The sequence below is a fragment of the Ambystoma mexicanum genome, chromosome 10 (assembly GCF_040938575.1).
Source record: "Ambystoma mexicanum isolate Mex_15411 chromosome 10, UKY_AmexF1_1, whole genome shotgun sequence".
NCBI lineage: Eukaryota > Metazoa > Chordata > Amphibia > Caudata > Ambystomatidae > Ambystoma > Ambystoma mexicanum.
In genome coordinates, this window is record NC_090932.1 from 1,073,885,812 (window position 1) to 1,073,904,347 (window position 18,536).

Below are 18,536 nucleotides of genomic sequence, written 5' to 3' on the forward strand. Positions count from 1 at the left end.
GGCTCAAATGGGAATGGGCATGGGTATTTTGAATGGGGACTTACCGGATCCTCCAGGGTTGGAATGACCCGGTAAGTCCCCATTCAAAGAACCCGGACACGAGTTTGGAGGCAGCCATGGCGCTAATAGCACCATGGCTATCTCCAAACTCGTAATGACCCCCTTAGTGTGCTGGGATGGGAGTGGGTACGCTGAGAGGCAGTGTCAGATCTTACTAGGTACAGTTCACTGGTAGGGCTCATTCCAAAGCTCTGATCAAGAGGAAACGAGTGAGTCGCGGTTCTACGGTGAACGGGCTGCACTAACAGACACAGATCAGATTCTCAGGGTTATCCATAAACAGTGTTTCTACATGAATCAACTGAGCTAGCTACAAGCATCCTGGTTACCATGCTTGAACTTACAGGACTTCTGGGCTAATGCAAGAGCCAATACGGAAAGATGTTTCTCTAAGCACATGAAAAATAGATATTTTGATTCCCCTTCTCAAAAGTACACATTTGTATCGACTTGTAAACAGGGATGTCATTTGGGGGTCGGCAGGGGTCGCAACTGGGACCCCGGTGGTCTCCTTTGCTACCCCTAAAAAAAGTTTTTTTTTTCTTTTTTTACAAACAGAAGTTCCTGGGCTGTGGCCAGCACCATATGGCTCTTTGTTTCTGGAGTGGCTGGCTTTCTTGTCCAGGCATCGAAAAAAACAGGGGGTTCTACAAATGTAAGAGTGATCCTGAATAAGAAAGAATAGGAATAGTAAATAATTTCTCTTTCTGATATTCTATACAATAATTGCTAGACTCATTAAAGGTTCACACTTCAGGGGTTGAGTCACTGATTTAGTCTGTTCATAAACACCTCCAATTCACAATGCAGACAAAAACTTCCAAAAAGCATTTAGAGTAGAAAAAGAATACCTTTCGAACTATGTATTTTTCTTTTCGCAGGTTGCAGTTATAGCCTGTTTTTTTCTGCCGTTGTCTCCGTTAGGATCATCACAAGACATTCCAACTCAGTGTCCTCGGTCACTTGTGTACAGTGTAGAGATTTTTGACCATAGCACATAAAGTGGCCCATTGTGCCACAATTAATGCTTTGTTGTATTTATGAGGTAACGAGTGCCCAGAGTACGAGATGTCGTCTGAGTGCGCTGCTTTCCCTGCGCTACTCTAAATTCTTTAATACACAGTTATGAACCCTCCCAAATGGTATTTTGCCAACCTATGAAGCCTTAAAAGTAGATCTACGCAAGCTTGACTTATGGCTACATTTGCACCAGACCTGCAGATGAACCGGCCTGCTGTTGACAGTTACCAGTTTAATTGCATCCACTATAGAGTATAATTTGCTTTCTGACCTTGAGAACATTCAGGCATGTAATTGCTAATTTTACTACAGCCGGTAAGATAGCTCAGTGGGTTGAGCGCTCACTGCTGCGATGTGTGTGTGATCTGCAGGTTGCAGATTCGAAGCCTAGCAAGGCCAACTCAGCCATTCATCCTTCTGAGGTCAATACATGAGTACCAACACAGGTTGGGTGATATTGTATATACATTTGTTCTACATAAAGCACTTAAGCGTAAGTGCGATGCAATAACACATCATCATTTACCTTGGGCACCTGCTTGCATTCACAGTAATTTGGTAATATGGGCCTATAAAGACTGATAGTAACGATACATATGGTGATCCATTCTTGTATGAAATGTATATCACATTACGGTGGTATCGTAAGCATATTTTTCGTGGTGTACTTAGGAACAATGCTATGTGATGCCAGTTCCTGTTTTGTCAAGGCGTGAAAGGTTGTGTGCCATTGCATCCCGTGATGTCACTTTGGGGTGGGGTCAAATGACATCACTTCCTGTGATGTCATCAGAGGTCAGGGGGTCGTGTGATGTTACTTCCTCTACCTCTGGCATTTTTGTGCAATGACATCCCTGCTTTTAAAGAAGAAAAGGCTTATGCGGTTTTGTAGCGATTTACTGTGATTTGCATAGGTTTCGGGCAGCCTCTCACCTTACTGAGCTATTTTATCAGCTATCCAAAAAAGAGCACTGGATGCCAAAGGGCAAAAGTAGCTTAGACGAAATGGCTACTGCTCTGCGGGAGTACATGGATGAGTAGTTGCTAAAGCGCCTACTCAGCCCCTACAACTAAGCTAGCAGTGATCCCGATCATAAAGGTGAACCTGACACAGCCAGGGGCGTAGGAGACACATAAAATCTGGGGGGGGCAGGGGACATCTTGGGGCCTTTGCTTTATTTATTTATTTATTCTGTTTTAGTCAAAGAACTCGACTTTTCCCAAAATTAGAAATAAACCAGCAGTACATATTAAATTACAAATATCACTGTATAAAACTAGAGAAAAGAAGAAAAGAAAACAGAAGGAAATTAAAGGATGCAGCAGCAAAGAACATGTCTTTGTATGTTGCATTTCTGGATTTTTCATCTGACTATGAGCTCATCGTAAGAGAGAGGAAATAACAATTACTTCCAGTGGGCCACAGCTAGGACGCCAGCTCGTTAAGAGACCGATCACCTGTAAGCGGACTCCTGCCAAATAAAGGAGTTGAAGCCTTTTCTACCAACTGCAAGTTGCTACTTTTTTGTGTGGGGCAAGGAGACGTGTGTGTCTCTTGGAATGGAAGGGTTTCAAAGAAAGAGGAAATCTTGTTTGTACCTGTGAGTAAGCCCTGTTATGGGAGAAGAGGGACCAGGTGTGTGATGTTGCTGCTTTGACTGTCCTTCGGGGGAGGGGTACAGCAAACAAGGAGGATGAGCAATCGCAAGCCCACCCCCTTATAAGCACTCCCCGTGTCTGCGACCGGATGTGTCGGACCCGGGGGATGCCTAGTAGGTGGGGTGTATGTGGACCCAGGGGGGTGGCCAGAGGGGCAGCCCGCTATGTGGGCTGCCCCTTTAGCGCCCTTGCGATGGCCGGGCCAGCCTCTCACGATGAGTCTGGTCCCTCTTATTCCATTTTATGCTGGCTTCAGAGCCATTTGCTGCAAAGCCTGATCTATATGATTCTCTCATATGTTACTAGGATGGCAGAGCATGGGTCCTCTGCCCTGTTACATTATTCAAAGAGCCCCTCTGGCCTTTCTTTGCCTCTCCCTTGTCTCACTGCTTGCTTGCTTAATACATACCTCCTTGCTTGAACACTCAACATATTCTCCCTAACACAGCAATGGCAGCTGCAGTCTGTCTTAACTTCTATTTGTTCCGTGTCTTGAATTGGCCTCTTATTTCCACTTTTCTGTCTGCAGGGGAAGGCATTTGTCAGTCACTGCCATGATGGTTCTACCTGGCCATAAGAGGGCAACAGCTAGCCAATATTGGAAGAACATGGGCATATTATGCCAGAGGCTGGCAGCTGCCTTCCTAATGGCGAAACAAGAGACACAACTCTTGCCTTTGTTTCTAACAGTAATTCAGTGGATAAAGAAACGCGAGAACACACATATTGCTTATAAATGAAGGGGATGATGTCACACTAGGTTAAGCCATTTTGACCACACAAGGAGGTAATTTCCAGCTGCAATTAAGCAATTACCTTTTAGACTTCTGGCTTTAAATAACGTTAGTATCACCTGGAAAGCACAGAGGTTGCTCAACAGGGTTCCTGGAGCACGAGAGGTACCCTACTCGTGGGCATGGATGATTGGAGGGCATTCTTGCCCTGGTTTGGAGCCTGGCCCCTACAGATATGATGGGGGGAGGGGTCTATTACTTTTGGTTGTATGTACCCTTTGAGGGTGGGCAGACATTGCCTCCTGCTTTAGCCCAGTAACAGCTCTGCTTTGCATCTGTATCACACATACCTGTCAGGTGGCATTTAACTCAATGGTACTAATGTTATCAGCCTCAGAAATCTGGAATCCTTTGCCACATCAACTAGGGTACAGGCTTGCCACCTGAGACTTACCCATGTCTGAGTCGGCATCTGTCGTCCTGTGGGGAAGACAAACACAGAAAGAGCAGGGCAGAGTGCCCTTGTGGGTTTTTCACACTTCTTCCTCGGGGTGGGCACGATTCACTCTGCCAAGAAAGTGGCACATGCTGGGCAACATTCACCCACTTTGACAATGTCACCCAAAGAGCGAAATTGAAATACCTCTGTCGACTTATTATTGCGCAATCCACACTGATGGGTTTAAGCACCTGCTTAACGTGAGATGGCAATTAAGGGCATTTGCCAACACACTCAAGAAGCACAGGACACCCTCTTACCAGGGACATGCCATGCTCAATCATTCTGATCACGAATTGCCATTTATCTGGGGTCATGTTAAATGTATTTATTTATTTATCACATGTGTAGCATCACGCAAAACCCCCAAGCATCAAGGCACAAAGTAAACTGCATGGATTGGACTACTTCCATTGGTGCATGTTTTTACTTTTCCGCCACAAAATGGAAGATTTTAGCGTAAAAGGCAGGTGAAATTACATTGCTTTTCCACTTTGGAAGAGTGTAAATACCTCGCGCAATTAGCAATTGCTGGTGGAATTGACAATGGCTTCCTCTGGACTCCGCCCGCTTTTACCAGGTTTAATTTCCAATCAGATCCCAGAGGAATCCCTTTCCTTATTTCCAGCATGAGAATCCATGCTGGCAGTAAGGCTGCATTTGTCTGGTGGAGTGGGAAATACAGGGGGTCCTGGTGTGTCCACTCGGCTCCCGAACTCCACCCAGAAAATGCACGAAAATCTAGCCAATTAGAAAAAGCGACAGTAATAGTGATTTCCACCACTTTTTCTGAACCAATTGACCTGGAAAATGCTGTGTTGCATCGGAAGCTGAATGCATTCACTCTACCTATTATCCCACCGGAAATGATATCTCCTCTGGGGCTTTACCGTCTTAACCCCTTAACTGCCATGGGTATTTCCCCCCCAGTGCCAAGGCCTTTTTTGGTGATTTCGGTATGTCGCCATTCAATCCCTTGTAACTTCTTTGTTACATGAGATATCTCGGCCAAAGTTGGCCCCTTTTTTCCCACATGTAGGCGGCCATAATGCCACCCAGGAATCCTAGTTTGCTGTAGGGGGGTGAGAGAAAATAACCAAAAAGGAGAACATTTGGGTTTTTTCAGAAAATGCCAATAAAATGTTGTACAAAGACGCCTGTGGTGTTTTCCTTGTAAGAGCTAACACATGGTTTGCTGTGCTGGGTTCACCATTTTCCAGGCTTTCAAGAACATATTGAGTGGAAACCAAAATAACATATTTTGATATGCTAATCGGCCATTTTGTGAGAGGTAGGCGATTTTGGCGTTTTTTGTCCAATAGGACATGCGTGTACGGAATGGAAGAAAAGGGTAGGAAAGCTCAATGGGAAGCCAGAAAGGCATACATTTCTGAAAAGTAGACAATATTCCAAGTTTAGGAAGGGGCAATTTGCGCAGGTCAGGCAACAAGTATGTAGGGAAAGATTCCATAGTTTGGGAGGAATTGGGAAAATGACAGAAAAAAACCCACAATTTCCGCACATTTCACTCTGGTCACCCACCGAAACACGCAGCCAACAACACATGGCCTACCTTCCCGCGTTCCCACAGGTTTCCCGACAAAAACGGAAGTGCACAGGTAGGTGCACCCACATGTGTGGGTGCACCTACCTGAGTGCAAAGGGAAAAGCCTAAAACACTGGTAACCCGAAGTCTTTTCGCAAAGCAGATTTTCAGGAATTTTGCTCATGTGGACAACCTACAGATTTGGGCCTAGGGTATCGAAGACACGAAGGAAAACAGGGAACCCCATGTGTTTCCGAAAAGAAGACACCCATAGAAATCCACAGAGGTCTTACTTGCGCGAATCGCCCCATCATTTATTACCCACAATCCCTGACAAAGTCTGAAATTTGGTGCAAAAAACACAATTTTCACTTTGTCTGGGATTGTGGGTAATACATTCTGGGGCGATTCGCGCAAGTCAGACCTCTGTGGATTCCCACGGGTGTCTTCTTTACGGAAATGCATGGGGTACCCTGTTTTCCTTCGTGGCTTCAACACCCTAGGCCCAAATCTGTAGGTTGTCTCCCCAAACCCTTTGGGGGTTACCAGTGGTTAAGCCTTTTCCCTTTGCATCCAGGTAGGTGCACCCATACATGTGAGGTACCGTTTACATCGGGACACATGCGGGAATGCGGGAAGGTAGGACATGTGGTGTTGGCGTCGTGTTTCGGTGGGTGGCAAGAGGGAAATGTCTGAAAATTGTAGTTTTTTCACCAAATTTCAGACTTTGACAGGGATTGTGGGTAATACATTCTGGGGCGATTCACGCAAGTGAGACCTCTGTGGATTCCCACGGGTGTCCTCTTTTTGGAAATGCATGGGGTCCCTGTTTTCCTTGGTGGCTTCGACACCCAAGGCCCAAATCTGTAGGTTCTCCACATGAGCAAAATCTGACACCCAAAATCTGACACCATTCCAAAAAGAAGACACCCGTGGGCACCCCCCTTTCTACTAAAAACATCCATGTTGGTTTAGTGACCCCTACACCCACCCAAAACAAGTTATCATTTTTTTTATTTTTGTTTTGCCCCTTTCCTAGGGTAAAATGGGCACATGTGGGTGGCCATCTGCCCCCAGGGGGGGCTAAATGTACTGCCCCAGGCTTGAGGGTTGGCTCTGCCAATATTTGCAGTGGCCTCTCCCCTCACCCCAAATGGATCGGGGCATCTCACATACCCCTTCCTAGGGGCAGAAATCTGCCCCCAGGGAGGGCTACACAAGGTGCCCCCATCCACTTAGGGTGGGGGGGAGAGGGCCACCCCCCTTGCAAAAACCCCTGCTGGCTAGTGGTCCCACCCGCACACACCCCACCCAAAACTATGTTTTAAAAAAATAATCTTTTTTTTGTTTGCCCTCCTTCCCTGGGGGCAGATGATCACCCATCTGCCCCCAGGGTATTGCCCCCATGCTTTGGGGGTCAGGGGGGAGAGGACAGCTTACATAGTAAGCAGCCCCTCCCCCCACTTCAAAAACAGATCCCTACACGACACACCAAACACATATTCTGTGGGGGATAAATGACATTACATCCCCCCACTTAAAAATGTGGTGGGGATTTGTCCCCCCTGTTCCCCCCATGTTCTACGCCCATGGACACAGCCAACATGTATACCACCTTCACCTCTTTTGGTAACGTGGGTAGAGGGCAGGCTATACTCTTCAGGAGAGGTATGACCATTTACAGGTGCAACACAAACAACAATAATACAGAGGCACCAAAATAAACAAATGTCCAACCCAGGTTCTATAAAAAAGGAACTTTAATTAAATATCAATGCAAACAACTAACTAAGCGCATAAAGAACTACCCTGGTAAAGCAAACACTGAGAATGCAGAGTTTGGGGCAATGGGGGAACTCTGTGAAGAAATCGGTGCAGGCAACTGATTTGAGTATCAAAATATTGTTAAAAGGCAAAGAGTGGGGTTTTAGAAGTCACCAGGGCCCTTTAAGGTGGACCAAGGTGGCAGGACCACAGCAAATAATGTTATTGCTTGTCTTGGGGGCTCGACAGTCAGGGTTATTGGTGCATTACTGTATCCAAGCCAGTGCCCTGCTAATAGCCCCCTCCTGCCACTGTGACTGCTGGCCTGGTTCATTTATGAGTCACACAGAGCACCAGACTCTCCACGACCAGTCTCCACCAGTACCCCATTACCAGCACTGCCCTACTGGGTCCCGTCCCTGAGCGCCCGGTGGGACAGGCACCTGCCCTCAGCATTGTCCAACCCCACCCCCTAGCACTTAGATGGTGGTCCTCCCTTGTCAACCCCCTGAGCACTTGCCTGGCCTCTGGGCCACTCCTCTAACCCCCTGCACTTCTTGTTTCTGCACTTGCACGATCCAAACATCTTAAGGTCTAGTAGGACCTTTACTGTTGTTTATATCCCCTGTCGTCTCCACTCCCCCTTTGTTGCCTTGTGGCGCCTAGAAACAACTTTTGCGATACATTGCACCTTATATATACTTAAAAAATAAATAAAATGAGGGTCAAGACCTGTTGTCTCATTGGCTATCAGAGGCAGGGTTTTCTGCTGTCAAGTCAGCTTTCGAGATGGGAGTCTTAAAGACAGCGAGTCGGTTGTCGGGTCGAGACAAAGCTTCTTTTAGGTTGAGTCAGCGCAAGAAATGCAGCAAGTCGAATGCTTCCACAGCAGCAAACTGGTGGCCGAGTCACAGCTGTGATGCGCTTCACTGGGGTGAGTCGACGTCGATATAGCTTGAAGAAGCAGGTAAGCTGTTTGAAGTTCTTAGGGTGCCAAATCTGTAACGCATGCCCTGTAGCGTTTCGAAGTGAACCGAGCTCAGTTGAGCCAGCTCAAAAGTGTCTTGAGGCAGCAAACCGGGTTCTGAATTGCTTCTTGGCTTCTGAGTTGCTAGAAGGCTCAGCGCAGGTTATCCAGGGACAAGGTGTGTGCTTTACTTTGCCCTTTCACGCCAGGAAGATTGTCTGGTATGTTCAGGGGTCCTTCAACTCCAGTGAGCAGGGACTTAGTTCCAGGGCACAGGCAGCAAAGAGGCCTCGGTCCTCTGCAGTTTCTCCCTGAATGTGCCCTTGAGGTGAATATGCAAAAGAGCCTTCCTCTTCCTTGGAGACTTCTGTCTTCACCTCTCTTCACCTCTATGGCACATGACTTTGGAATGGACGGTATCCCCATCAGAGTTCTAGGTGAATCACTTATGTAGGCAGAATGCTATAGTGGATTGGTCTACAGCATCCTGTTGTTAAGAGTATGATCTTGACTTCTCCAACAAGTATATTTTGCTTGTCTGCAGGAAGTGGGGAGAAGGCAGAAAGTTTGTGGACACCGAGCAGAATCCAAGGTGGTGGAAGGTGAAATGCCTCTCTAGGCTAAACCTCTTCACTGGGTGACACTAACCGTGAATGAAAAAAAGGAAGTGTGGGCACCGCTGCTTGCTCATAACAGTATTGAAATGTACTGCCCTTTATTTGGCACCAACTTATCATCCATCTATGCACATAGTCCCGGGAGGATAGCACAGGGGCAACGTGCTCGCCTTGGAAGGGTTCAATCCCCGAGTCGGTGCTTAGAAACCTCTGGGTATTATAAATAACCAATCATATCATATCATAGATGGTAACGTGAACCAAAGCAACAGAGTAAGTTATCCCCTGGAGCTATTTGTAAATCTACAATGAAGCTTTCGTAAACATAGACATATTCACACAAATCAAATTATACTGTGTAATGAATCAGTTTAATGCGAAGACAATGGGCCTCATTACGAGTCCGGCGTTAACCGAGGCGGTAAAACCGCCTGGTTAACGCCGGACTCGTATTACCATTCCGCCTCCGTGATTCCCGGAATTACCGGGGCATCACAACCCCGGTTTACCGGGAATCACGGAGGCGGAATGGTGTAAATCCCCATTCCCATTGAGTCCTATGGGACTCAATGGGAATCGGGATCATGGAAACACCGGCAGCATCTTGTAATGCTGCCGGTGTTTCCTCGTCCGCCTGCAGGCGGGCGGTGTTAAACCCGCCAGGTCAGACCTGGCGGGAACATCACCTCCCGCCTGCAGGGGTCGGGATCAGGCGGTCCGGAAACAACGGTGGCGGCGGGTTTACCGCCACCGTTATTTCCGGACCGCCACGGTCGTAATGAGGCCCAATATCTTCGATTTCAGTGAGGCAGACAGAAAATGGCCGATACATTTCGAAGCATGGTCCTGCATCAGGGCAGTGTCTGTGGATAAAGAAAAAGAAGGATCTGTCAGTAACCGTACACAAAAGTATATTGAAATAGCTGATTGCTGGTATTAAAGTTCTGCAGCAATTATCAATAGATGCAGAACACACATACCTGGTTAGAAGATATGTCAAAGTGCCACATAAACATGTGGCGGCATGGCGCATGTATCTGAAAAATAGTGCTTGTAATAATTATAGTTAGTCCACAAAGATGTACAAATACCAACAAGTTAAATAAGAATGTTACACCAAAAAATCTCACTAGTGAGTCAAACCCGATTCAAAATGACCCACACAGAGGTCTAATGAAAAGAAGAAAAGACTGGTTGCGCCACACTGATCAAGACTCTGGAAGAATAAAAAAAAAGAGCTGGGGTACACAATGATTATGTTTTGAAACAGAGGGGTGGACAAAAAAAACAAACTCTGGCTATTGGAAATTGGTGTTCTAGCAGCTGTGTCCAGGGATGCACATGTGACCTTTTGAAACGGTCCAGCTACTCATTTATTCTACTGGTAAATCGCCAACCCCTCCCTAAAAACACATTTAGCTGAATGAACTCTATCATTTAGGGATTATATTATAATGCTCTCATTGTGATTAGTGAAAACGGGTTATGTTGGATTTCGACTGTTTACTTTTGGCAACTGTTAAAAATAGACAGGGCAACTCTAATCTATGGTATGGAGGCACAGGGCGTGCGCCACAGCTGTTCCCTACCGATGCTCTGACACACAGGAAGCTCAGGGTGTATCAGCAGGAGGAACCCACACCAGAGGCTTCAGTAAAAAGCACTGACGCCCAGTTTGATGATGGCATCGCTATCAGCGCCACCCTGCAAAGTACAGCTCAGGCAAGACTGGACAAGTCCATCACATTTTGTGCTTTGTCATGCTATGACGTGGTTGCCAGGTGCGCCTCATTATAGGATAGGACAGGGACATCAATTCACCAAAACGCTGTGAGTAGGGGAACTGACATCACATTACTTTGGACGCCAATGACACCACTGGAAAGGACATTGCATGCCCTTTGTCAAGCTGACAGAGTTCTACTATAGAACTAGAGAGGTAACATTCCATCGGAAACCGAGTCTGCACTGGACGCCATGCTGGTTGATAAAGCAGCCCTGGAATCCCTCAATTTCCTATGCAGCCAGCAGCGTTTTCAACCTAAGATGGCCTTTCCATGTCCTGTTCTGCAATTTAAGAGGAGGGTGGAGGGGAGGTGACAAATTAGATTTTATATCACATTTCAGATGTCTACATTTAACGTTTTCTCTGGTCTGTGTGTGAGTTGTTCCTACAGAAAATATTTTCAGATTTTCACAATGTGCTGCTTTTACATTACATAACAGTCAATAGTATTGTTCGTTTTGTCAAACAGCATATATATTATATGTGGCGTTATTAGACATTAGTACCTGGTGAGGGTCAATGAGCTCATTGGCCCTCGCCCAGTCCTTGCCTGTCCGACAAAGCTCTGACGCTGCAGCGTCCCAAAGTTTTTTTTTTTCTCGAGTCGAGAAACGGTCCCTGCACCGTTTCTGAACTAGAGAAAAATTGCAGATTGGAAAGTCAGGCGGCGGTAAATGTTAATCCCCATTACCATAGAGCCCCATAGGACTACATGGGAGTGGGGAGGCGGAAGCACCAGCACCGTTGGTAATGGTGCTGGTGCTTCTGTGAAAAGTCTGCGGGAGGGTGCCGTTGCGCCCTTGCCCGCAAACTTGTAGTGTAGCGGGCCAGAATGGGTGCCGGTACGTTGCTACAGGCACCTTTAATTCTGGACCGCAAGACTCGTAATGAGGCCCGTTGTGCGTTATGGTTCCCTTTGTGTGCACGTTTTTATAATTGCTAGTGATGGGCTAGGTGTCAATTACAAAACCCATACACAAGCTTGTATTTTTACTTAGAAAAACGCAAATTCACGCCACCCCCAATGCTGCCCTCTCACCCAGTGGTATCAAACCTGGGAAATTACTTCAGGGTGTGTGTTTTATATTTTTCTTATTAGGGGCCCATGTCAGGAGGAAAATGGTCTGTGATTTTTTAACATCTTTGAGCTATGTGAAGCCTCATGGTCTGTGATTTTTGAACATCTTTGAGCTATGTGAAGCCACAATACTAGTAGCTGTCCCAAAAATTCTGAGGATTGCCAACAAAAGGCTATTAAGGCCTAGCCCATGCCCTGTCTCCTTGTCAAACTCCCATTCCCTTCTGCCCTTTCAATCCTTTCAGCCTGCCACAGCAAGACTATAAAAAAAAGATATTTACGCGTTGACTCCTTCCTGTAACAGATACTTACTATGAAACCATGAATTTTCCGGCGCACGGGAATGCGCAATTACCGGGGCATTACAGCCCGGCAGACCTGGTAATTGGCCATTGCCGGACGCCGGAAAATATGACTCCCCAGTCCCATTTGAGTCCCATTCATGAATGGTGCCGGTGCATCCGTCGAGGTCTGCGAGCGGGTGCCGTTCCATCCGCCAGGTCGGACCCTGCGGGCTGAAAGGCTCCCGCTCGCAGAACTCGTAGTTTGCCGGTCCGTAAAACAACGGTACCGGCAAGGTTATCAGTACCGTTGTTTCCAGACTGGCAAACTCATATTGAGGCAGATTGTGTTTTTACTAGCCAAGTCCAGTCAGTAGAGGAGACGTCAGCGTGAGGGTGCATGGGGTCCGAAGCCATGGGGGTAGCAGGAGTTGTGGGGCGGGGGCCTGCATTGCAGTGCATACACATGATGCCCAATTCTAATCCAACTCCTTTTTTAATTGAATGAATGAATACCTCTTTATTTTGGATAAATTCAATGGAGAAAAGTTTTCACAATTAAATACATATACTAACTTTAAAACACACCATACAATTTAAACAATTAAAAAGCCTAAAATGAGTCCATTATGGGCGTCTCTAAAGGACAATCAGGCATTTAACAGCGCTACAGTGCTACAAGTGCCCGTCAATAAACAGTGCTTTGATATACGTTAAAAATCACATCTCATACTCCATTATTTCTTATGTGCAAAAATGCTGATAAAGGTTTACAGAAAAAACACAATGTTAATACATTCCGATTTTTAAAACTAACAGATGTGTTAAAACACATATCCATAGAACACAATCTGATACTAGGCTAGTCTTAGTAATTTAAAATTCAGATTTTTAAAAGGTGCTTTGTTAATATAGCCCCGTGATCATAGCTACGTGTTTGTGTCTAAACAACCACTGCCCAATTAGGGGTTGATTTCTGCCAACTTATTCTTTTCCCTGACTCTCCGAGCACTTCTATTAAATAGGGATAATGACCAGGCTATGGCAGGAGAAGCAGCATTAAACAAGAAATATATGCAACTCTTTTTTATTATTATCATTATTTGGGTATTTATTGAGCACAGACCTAGATTCGGGAAGCAACAGAGCGCTGTATAATCATAGGCGGAAGGAAGCATAGAAAAAGGGAGTGGGGTGCTAACAGGGGAGGGTGAGCAGTCGGCAGCATGGGGGGGAAGACAGTGTGGAGAAGATCACTGAGTTTCAGGTAGGGTGGGGAGTGCAGGGTGCGTGGACCTAGATGTTGCCATGTCCGGCAAGGGCACAGTTAAAGGAGCCAGGCTCCTGATGTCATGATTGCCTGCGGCCTATTAGAGGCCGGAAAGTAACGCATGCGCAAAAACCCATGCTTGGTTTCAGGCAGTTGCCGGGCAAGAAATAAATAGCTAGTTCACCTGGTATGCAGCTCTGTGTCTATTTCCCATCACGATTTTGGAACCTCTCACATACAAATGAAGAACACAACAACGGCAACAAGGATGGGATAGGCTTGTGTGACTGCATTACCATCCCATATTAAAAAAGGAAGAAAAAAACAATGTTTTTCTCTCTCTTTTCTCTCGTTCCTGCAAAGGGCGATAAACACGCCTGCAAAATGTCACTGCAAGGACAGGAACAACGAGAATGCCATGAGGACGACATGCCAGACACAAGCGCATTCCGTAGGCCGGCGCCTTTAGACATGCAAGATCAACAATCGCTTGGACCAAAGTGGGAGGGATGGCTGAGGCATTTTGAAAACTGCCTGCTGGCCCATGATGAACAGGCCCCTGATCGTTTTGCAAGAAGACTGCTCATAAATCTCATGGGAGATGACGTAGAAGACCTCATCCCACTTTCCTGCCGGAAGAAGTGAAAACATTAGCTGGTCTGAAGGACGCACTATGCGCGTATTTTGATCCACAATGAAACATCGACCATGAATCACAGGTGAGAGCATGGACGCATTTGCAACCAGGCTTCGCAAGCTTGTGGCGCAGTGTGAATTTCACACATTTTCGAATGAAGAAGCGTCTCAGGATCATTGGTGTCTGTCGTCATCATTCTGAAAGAAGCTGCTACGAGAGCCACTTCCGCTAAATACCATTCTACAGATGACCAGGACAGAAGCACGCAGACACACAGGAGAGACAAATGGAGAGTAACAAAGGTACTACGAAGGAACAGATATACCAGGTGACTCCAGGGGGACGCAGTCGATACACTGGCGGCAACTGTAACGCTCACCTGATTCCCACGGAGGCGCAGGTCTGGCTTCGAGTGCTGATGCTTCTTCAATGGTGAAGCGCAAGATGGATAGGAAGGGCCCTCTACTCTGGCTTCTCTGGCTCGCAGGAATATTCCCCTGTGCGTGAAAAGGGAGTATTACCTACTGACTGAGTTATGCTCAAGCCTCCCACTCTCTTCCAACCCTCCACGATACCCTTCCACGATTCCCCGTGAAGTCTCACCTTAGGGTCTGAAAGGACGAGCTCTCCATCCTGCTTCTGACGCAGGGGCGCGTTGAACCCAGTTACTTCACTGGATTGAGGTTGGATGGGAGTTCAGGTAAGCTTGATTATACTGGTAAGGCGCTGTAAAAGTTTTGTTGCAAGTTCAAAAGTTCAAGCTTTAAATAATAATGTTCATTGTCTTTTTTCAGGTGATGAATGAAGATTCCTTTGGAGACTTCTTGCAACAAAGCGCTGACGTTGATGTCTTTTCCCCATAGGGGCCGGGGTTCGGAATGCCGGAGATATGGCGCCGACCCGAAGTGAAACGTGCAGTTCCAGTAAAGATCTCGTAAGTCCTAGATGAGCGCTCAGGTAATGTTTTTGCATTCGCTCATCTAATGTCTTTGTCTTTTTTCCCCAGAGGGGCCGGGGTCCTGCTTGGAAGCAGCAAGACCCGAAATGAAATGGGAATGACCCAACAGATAAGTCTTAGAAGGAAACTGAGCTTTTCCTATTCCCTTCCTTCTCTCACCTCTTATTCTTGTCTTTTTCTCTAGGCTCTGGGAAGTGGCTGTGTATCCGGATGATCGCTCCTGAAGATGGAGGAACCCAGGAAAAGTGAGTGAAATGCAGCGCTGCAGCGATCGTAACGAAATGCTTTTAAAAATGATGTCTTCCCTTTCAGGATCGTCGGTGATGTCTCCGTGGTGCAGATTAGCTGGTAGGTCTCTTGTCTCCCTTTGCAGGTGATCCAGGATGCTGACAGGCGTGGCTGAAGTCCAGATGCAGGAGCTGACACGGTGAGCGTCCAGCTGCGAGGAGCAGAACAACGCGAAGCGTGAGTTGCTGATCGGGTGTGGTTTAAATAGCTTTGGAAGAAGTTCCAAGTGTGTATCCTTCCTCCGATCAGGTATGTATCCTTCCCCGACCACACCCGGGTGGAAAGTAGTCCCACAGGGTAAGTAGTTCCTATTCAGGCCTCAAGAGGGCCTGGATGTGGCAGCATGGTCTGCATCAGGTAAGTGCACATTAAAACACTTGAACACATGTCTAGCTTTATGAGCCTGGCGCCTAAGGCACCAGGCCAGAGGTCCAACATGAGCCTGGCGCCTAAGGCGCCAGGACTGCGTCCAAAGGGCCCCAGCTTGGGCCCGCTGGCACTCCCCTGGGGGAAATGATGCCTGCCTCTGGGGTTGCTGGGTCGGACCTGGCTCCTTGGAGGTAGGCATCATGACAGCAACCAGACAAGAAGTAATGTTTCCACGAGCAGATGCTATCGCTGCTGACTGTCATTTTCACATGATTAGGTATGAAATGCCCGGCATTTGGACAGAAATGCACTATCTGTGGCCGTGAGAATCATATGGCCATTGTGTGCAATTCCCACCAAGTTGACCTCAGGGGCCTAATTTCACTACGATGAGGCAAAAACAAACTGCATGCAGCGTGGTGCAGAGAAGAGATGTAAACACTAGACACGATATTGTGGGAGATTTACGCCAGATAACAGGAATATCTCCTTCACCCTCACTAGTGAACGAGAGAGAACCCCGTGACTATGCATGTACGATGAAAGAGAGAGATCCTTGTGACTATGCATGCATGATGAATGCTGTGACAACGTCGGGTGAGCGTGACGTTAACATGAGGATAGGAAACTACCCGGCGAGCTTCGTAATCGACACAGGGGCCACCCTCAACATCATATGCATCTCAGAGTATCCGAAAATGTCGACCCCTCCACTGGTTGCATCCGAACTGAAAATATTCCAACGGGGAACAAAGGGCCCTGTGTGCAATCATGGATTATTATCCATGACTCTGTGGTACAAAGGCAGACCTGCCGTCATGGAGCTACATGCACTACAGGGCGAAGTCCCTCGGAGCAACCTGCTAGGCCGCCCTACTGCTCTTAAAATGAAAATTGCAGCAGTGACCGACAACATGCGGCAGGGCGACTTCATCATACAGGCCTCTCCAGGACTGTTTACTGGCCTGGGGTGCCTCAAAGGAGACCCCATAACTTTACACATCAATTAATCTATCACTCCTGTTGCTCAGCACCCCAGGAGGATAACGGTTCACCTCCAAGCATAAGTGGAGAAAGAAACACAAAGTCTACTCAAACTAGACATAATTGAACCTGCCAGTGGCCCTACCCCTTAGGTGTCACACATAGTGGAAGTTCCAAAGAAAGGCACATCTGGTGCAATCCGCATATGTGTCGACATGAGACAGGCTAACAGAGCGATCGGATGTGAGAGACACCCTGAAATGCACCTAACGACATGATTAGCCTACTAAATGGATCCCGGATATTCTCAAAACTCGATCTCAACAAGGGATACCATCAGATACAGATAGATGAACAATCAAGGTATACCACCACCTTTGCCACGCATGTTGGGCTTTTTAGGTACAAAAGGCTCAGCTTTAGAATTTTGCTGTTGCCGGAAATATTCCAGGAAAGTATAAGAAAGGCCATTTGTCACATCAAAAATGTTTTAATTACCACTGAAGACATCCTGGTATTTGGAGCCACTTCGAAAAGCATGATGATGCACTACATAAAGTGTGCACCACACTGATGGAGGCATGATTATTGCTAAAAGTGCACATTTTGCAAGGAACATCTCAAATTCTTTGGGCATATATTCAAACAAAGAGCAATGAGTCTGATCCAAGCAAGGTTGCTGCCATAACCAGGATTCTGCCACCAAAAGATGTCAGTGATGTCCAATTATTCTCAAGAATGGTGGGCCACTGGAGTAGTCACCGCCCCACTCAGAGACCTTACCAAACATGGACATGTTTTCCAATGGCTCTCAGAGGGTCAGAGAGTGTTTACACAGATCAAACAAGATAGTGTATGCAGAGTACATAGCATATTTCAATCCAGACCTATGCATTGAATTAACAGTGTAGGAACCATTCTGGCACTACACTGACTGTGAGAAGAAACAGCAGGGCAAGTGGTTGCGTACGCCAGCAAAAAGCTTTTGGATGTGAAAATGAAATACTCTCAGCTAGAAAAAGAAGGTCTAGCAGTCGTATGGGCCTGCAAGCACTTTCAAATGTTTCTTTTGGGAAAAGCATTTACCGTCATCACAGACCATCAAGCGTTGGTCACCATCGATGGAAATCCCCACTGCAAAATGCCCCCTTGTATACAAAGATGGGGCCTACGTTTACAGGACTTTGACTTTACCATAATACACAAGCCAGGCAAGGAATTTAACTATGCAGACTTCATGTCACATCACCCCCTGCCTAACACCACTCCAGAAACATAGATGGCAGAAGAATTTTCTCACACAAGAAAGAACTCCGAAAGTAGTCACCACCAAACTACTAAGAGAACATACTCAACAAGATGGTCTGCCAGAGAAACTGAAGGACATCATAAGAACCGGAAGGTTGGGAGAAGGAAATAGTGAAAATACAACTGAACTAACTGCTTTCAAGCGGGTACATGAGGAGCTCTTGATATCAGCAGACGGGCTGGTAATGTGAAGACATCGCACAGTCATTCCAGAGAGCTTGTGAAAATCTGTTGTTGACTTAGCTCACGAAGGACACTGAGGTGTCGTGGCCACCAAACAGCAAATCAGGGACACCATGTGGTTCCCAGGTCTCGACGAAATCGTGGAACGTGGTGGCAGTACTTGTCATATTTGTCAAAGCACCTCAAGGGCAAACGAATGTCTGAGCTCCCAGACCGACCTTGGATGCATTTTGCCATTGATTTCTTTGGACCATTGAAAGAGAACAAACACTGGATTGTCGTCATGGACGAGTTTTCATGATTCCCTCTTCTCCAAACTGCTGACTTATACATGGGCAAGTTCAGTAAAACCAGGGCTAGACAACATTTGCTCAGCTTGGCGCATCCCGGAAGTGCTGAAATCAGACAATGGATCACCATTCAGAAGCATTGAGTTTGTTCGATTCATGGAACACATGTGCATACAGCACAGAAATATCATGCCAGTATGGCCTCAAGCGAACGGCATGGTCGAGAGATTTGTGGGGA